Source organism: Phyllobates terribilis, unplaced genomic scaffold, assembly GCF_046119375.1.
Source record: "Phyllobates terribilis strain yellow unplaced genomic scaffold, ASM4611937v1 Scaffold_1__5_contigs__length_1240528914, whole genome shotgun sequence".
Lineage (NCBI taxonomy): Eukaryota > Metazoa > Chordata > Amphibia > Anura > Dendrobatidae > Phyllobates > Phyllobates terribilis.
In genome coordinates, this window is record NW_027362761.1 from 68,900,509 (window position 1) to 68,906,508 (window position 6,000).

Below are 6,000 nucleotides of genomic sequence, written 5' to 3' on the forward strand. Positions count from 1 at the left end.
CTGTCTGTGATAAGCATACTTCTTATATACCGTACATTATGCACAATATAGAAAAGTTATGTCACTGAGCCTACCGATAAAGGTCACTAAATGGAATTGCCACATGCAAGAATTCTTTGTACAAACAGAATCTTATCTCAGTAACCTCCAACTATTGTGCTTTTGCCTTGAATGCTAAAGAAGTAAAAGAACATTAGGAGTCTTCAACGATTATGACTTATCAGTTCATTGTGACCTACATTAACTAACGGAAGGTCATTTACTGCTCAGTTCTACCACACATTACATTTTGCTACACAGTAAAAACAATTTTAGTTTTTCCTCTTTTCATTGCAGTCTAATGATCAAGCTGACCTTTAGTGGATTATTGCCATCAGTGAAAGATCACTTCATTGCTTAGAAATTTACAATGTTTGTATCGGGAAATATCGGAAAAAATGTCTGACACCCTGTCTTCAGTCAGTGTACAATGCCAAAAAGTGCACCAGTAACCCCCTGTATGGCCATGGCAGGGTGAGGCCACACTTGGCTTGGGCTACGGAACAGCAATTTAATTACCAAGAACCTAATTTAATTTAATTACTGAGCCCAATGTTATGCCAGGAAAATGTTCCCCACACCGGTCTCTACATTGGCTCACTTCATCCACTCCCCTGTGTTGGTAGCTTGTGCCACCCATAGACCCAGTTTGGCACCCATTTCTTTACTGACAAGACTACCAACCTCATGCTTGTCCTCTAATGAACAAAAGTCAAGCCTTACAGTGCTCCTTAGCTCACTGTTGAAGTTACCGAGATGGATCCAAGCTATCTCTCATCATGCTCCAACAATGCAAGTTTAACAAAGCTGGGGGAGATACTGAAAGTCTTACCTACCCAAGTGGACCTAATGGCGCTGATGTCTCAGATAGAAGACAGATCCACTAGAAACAGAGGAAGCCAGATAGGCTCTCAAGTATCCCTATGATATGTGCAAAATAAGGAGATCTCAGAGGAAGTTGCAGCTCTTAACTCTATACTTAGATCACATACCACAAGACATGTATATTTGATGATTTAGAGAACCCACTAAAATAACATAAAATTTAGAGGACTACCGAACTTCATTGATAGTGATAACTTTGCTAAAGTGGTAGCAATCACCTTGATAAAGTGGTATCAATCACCTTGCTAAAAAAAATTTTTTCTCCCTTCCTTAATTCCCCAGCTGCAAAGGAACCTGTTTTCCATAGTATCACTGAATGTCCAGTGACTCAATCTTCCCAAAAAGTGGACATCTCTAAGTATCAGCATCAAATTGTAAATAACCTAGAGGCATATTGTGTTGAGTGCATTTTTTTTTCAACAAAAAGACTATCCAGTGGAAAGCCTGGGAAACAGGTTTCATCACCTACAAGGAGGTCACCATTACTCTGTTGTCAGAAATCTCTCGATATACACTGATAATAATGATAAGAATGGTTAAACCAATTTTAGTCAAAACTCGGGACGTTGGGGCCTCCTATAGATGGGGTCATCCTTTTCACACCCTATTCCAAAAAGCATGAGCAAAATTTGTGGTATGTAGTCCAGAGGACACAATAGGTAGAACATGCTTGTCATGTATGGTCCAGCAATCATTATAATAAATAGGGCATTTCAAATAAGCTGCGTCTTCAGCCAGTTTCTGTCTAAGTACAGTTATTGGTTGCATGGAGGATGTGGAGACAGATGAATAGGAGGGACCAGATTCTTAGGAGGAAATAAGAAAGAGGGAACAGGGGAGAGTTGGGTTAGTGAATTGAGGTGATAGGCCTGTTTAAGATGATGTGTTTTTAAAGCATACTTAAAAACGTGGGGGCTAGGTATTAGTCGGATCATCCGGGGTGGTGCATTTCCGAAAACTGGCGCAACACAAGAGAAGTCTTGGAGACTGAAATGTGAGGTTCAGATTATGGAGGATGTTAGTTTTAGATCAGTTCCAGAGTGGAGAGCATGGTTAGGGTGAAACACAGAGATGAGAAAGAAGATATAGGGTGGTGCAGAACTGTGGAGAGCTTTGTGGGTAAGAGAGATAAGTTTGTATTGTATTTTGTAGCGAATGGGCACCCAGTGCAATGACTGGCACAGGGTCGGGGCATCGGTGAAGTGGCTGGACAGAAATACGACCCTGTAGTCCAGACGAGTTGCAGTAGTCCAGACGAGAAGGAATAAGAGCAATAGTAAGAGTTTATGCAGTTCAAAGGTGAGAAAAGGTCAGATTCTGGAGATGTTTTTAAGTTGCAGGTAACATGAGTGAGTAATTGGATAAAGGCAATAAAGAAAAGTTCTGTGTCAAATATATAACTGAGGTGCAGGTCGGGGGGCACCTGGGAAATAGTGACCACAACATTATACAATTCCACATGTGCTTCAGTAGGGTGCCCAGCAAGGGAGTCACAAAAACACTGAACTTCTTCAGGAGGGCAAAGTTTGATCAGCTAAGAGATGCCCTTCACCTTATAGACTGGGATAGTATCTTCAGTAATAGGAGCACGGATAGAAAATGGGAAATTTTCAAAACAGTCCTACATAGTCACTGTAGAAGGTACATACCTTATGGGAATAAAAGGACTAGGAATAGGAGGAAGCCAATGTGGCTAAATAAGGAAGTCAAGAGGGCAATGAAAAACAAAAAAAGGGCTTTCGGTAAACTTAAACAAGAAGGCAGCGAGGAAGCGCTAATATCTTATAGGGAAAAAAACAAAATCTGTAAGAAACAAATAAGAATAGCAAAAGAGGAGACAGAGAGACTAATTGCCAAGGAAAGTAAAATGAATCCCAAACTGTTCTTTAACTATATAAACAGTAAAAGGATTAAGACTGATGGAGTTGGCCCATTGAAAAATAACCTGGGTAAAATCATAGAGGGCGATCAGGGTAAAGCAAACCTACTCAATAGCTTCTTCTCCACTGTTTTCACAAAAGAAAACAATTTATCGGAGGAAATGCAGAGTGATAAAGTAAACCCTCCGCTAAATATCACCCACCTAACCCAGGAGGAAGTTCAGAAACGCCTAAATAATATCAAAATAGACAAGTCACCAGGCCCAGATGGCATACACCCCCGGGTTCTAAAAGAATTAAGTAATGTGATAGACATACCGCTGTATCTTATATTCAAGCACTCTTTATGGACAGGGACTGTCCCACTAGACTGGCGCCAAGCAAATGTGGTACCAATATTCAAAAAGGGGTCTAAAAGTGACCCTGGGAACTATAGACCAGTAAGCTTAACGTCTGTTGTGGGTAAATTGTTTGAAGGATTTCTTAGAGATGCTATTGTAGAATATCTTAATGATAATAACTGTCTAACTCCTTATCAACATGGATTCATGAGGGATCGCTCCTGCCAAACAAACCTGATCACCTTCTACGAGGAGGTGAGCTCACAGCTGGACCGGGGAGAGTCAGTGGATGTTGTATACCTTGACTTCTCCAAAGCGTTTGATACCATGCCACACAAAAGGTTGGTATATAAAATGAGAATGCTTGGTCTGGGGGATAATGTGTGCAAGTGGGTAAATAGCTGGCTGAGTGATAGAAAGCAGAGGGTGGTTATCAATGGAGTAAGCTCAGGGTTACTAGCGGGGTGCCTCAAGGGTCGGTCTTGGGCCCTATATTATTTAATATATTTATTAATGATCTAGTGGAAGGGTTGCATAGTAAAATAGCAATATTTGCAGATGATACTAAACTTTGTAAAGTAGTTAATACAGATGAGGATAGGGCACAGCTACAGGAGGATTTAGATAAATTGGGGAGTTGGGCCAAAAAATGGCAAATGGGGTTCAATGCCGATAAATGTAAGGTCATGCACATGGGAAAGAAAAACAGCAGTCACCCATACATATTAAATGGGAAACCGTTGGGGAAGTCTGACATGGAGAAGGACCTGGGAATCTTGGTTAATAGCAAATTAAATTGGAGTGCCCAGTGTCAGGCAGCAGCTGCGAAGGCACATAGAGTCATGGCATGCATCAGAAGAGGAATAGGGGCATATGATGAGTACATTGTTCTTCCTCTGTATAAAGCGCTGGTAAGGCCGCACTTAGAATATTGTGCACAGTTCTGGGCTCCGGTGCTCAGGAAAGACGTATTGGCGCTAGCGAGGGTACAAAGGAGGGCGACTAAGGTAATAAAGGGAATGGAGGGACTAGAATACCCAGAGAGGTTGTCAAAATTAGGCTTATTTACGTTGGAAAAGAGAAGGCTTAGGGGAGACCTCATAAACATGTATAAATACATCAGGGGGCAGTACAGAGATCTCTCCCATGATCTGTTTATACCAAGGATGGTGACAAAGACGAGGGGGCACACTATGCGTCTGGAGGAAAGGAGGTTCCTGCACCAGCATAGAAGTGGATTCTTTACGGTCAGAGCCGTGAGACTCGAACTCTCTGGGAGAGGAAGTGGTGATGTCCAACTCACTTAATGAGTTCAAGAGAGGCCTGGACGCCTTTCTTGAGAACAATAAAATTACATCTTATGCTTAGTGATAGTTAATTAATCCAGGGATTTAATCTGACTGCCAGATTGGAGTCGGGAAGTGAATTTTCCTCAATGATGTAAATTGGCCTATACCACATGGGTTTTTTTTTTGCCTTCCCGTGGATCAACGCTGCGGAATAGCTGCAGTGCACAAGAAATAGGCCGAACTGGATGGACGCTTGTCTTTTTTCGGCCTTATAAACTATGTAACTATGTAAATATATCTCCAAAACAGCAGGTGTGCTGCTTGGGAGTTATGGTTAAACCACTCAAGGCAATTGCAATATCAGGTATAAGTCAGTTACTAGAGGGAGTTAACAATGCAGTTATGGTCTATGCATATTTTTTTTAAGTAAAGGCGTTTCATTCACTGTCGCCATGTCAGACTGACAATCTCTGCATGTGTCACAGCTGTCTAACAGGCGCAGAGACAGTAAATGAAACGCCAAGCACGCCAAAATACTTGGGTTAATGATATATACTCGATCAACACTAGTTCTACCATAACTGCTGGACCCAGTAAGTTATACATCGCTGGAATTGGGGGCTCTGTCCCTACCTCATAGTGTTGAGAGATTACATAGCAACCAAACAAGAAGGCAGCACACCCAGTGAATTAGTGTTTGGCCGACGTCACACCAGCATATGGCTATTGACTCTGGGCTCCAGCTCTGCTTCGAGCAGAAGCAGAGTGTCATGCTTCTGTGATGCAATCCTCTTGCATGAGAGGATCGGAACACAGCTGCGGAGGAGATGGAGAAAGTGGTTTCTCAATCTCCTCCATGGCGAGACTCCGCGTATATCGGGCTGAACTGGGCTGACATGCAAGTGCGGTCCGATGTTTCACTCGCACCCATAGACTTGTATGGGTGCGAGTGACTCGAGTCTCACTGCAAATCGCAGCATGCTGCGATTGTTCTCCCATGCCGAATCAGCATGAGAAAATAATCACTGATCTGAGCAGCCCCATAGAATAACACTGGGCTGAGTGCTATGTGATGTTTTATCGCATAGCACTGGGCCGTGTTGTATGGTAGCATGACTCCGGCCTTAGCTTGAGAAGGGTGCTAGTTCCTCTGAAGACAAACCCCTGAGCTCCTACAGACCAATAGTAGACAGAATGAAGGAATTGCACACCTTATGACACTTGGAGATGCTTCAAATAGGATTTATTGTCAGTATTTCATATCCATTGGTTCACAGTAAGTACTGTATTATATAACGCTTCGGGTCAAGACCCTTCATCAGACTATAGTAGAAAAATACAAAAATGTACACATATATAAACATATATTAATATCGTAGTAGTGGAACAGTATTCAACACCATGAATTATTACAAATCTCAAGATATAAAGTGGTATGAAGAAAATCTATATACGTCTAGGTAGGGAGAGGGGCATAATGTAGTCGCAGGAAATACTGTCCTCAAGAATTAGTTGTACGTGAGGAGATATAAAGGTAAATTTAAACATGCAAGATAGATGGAGTCC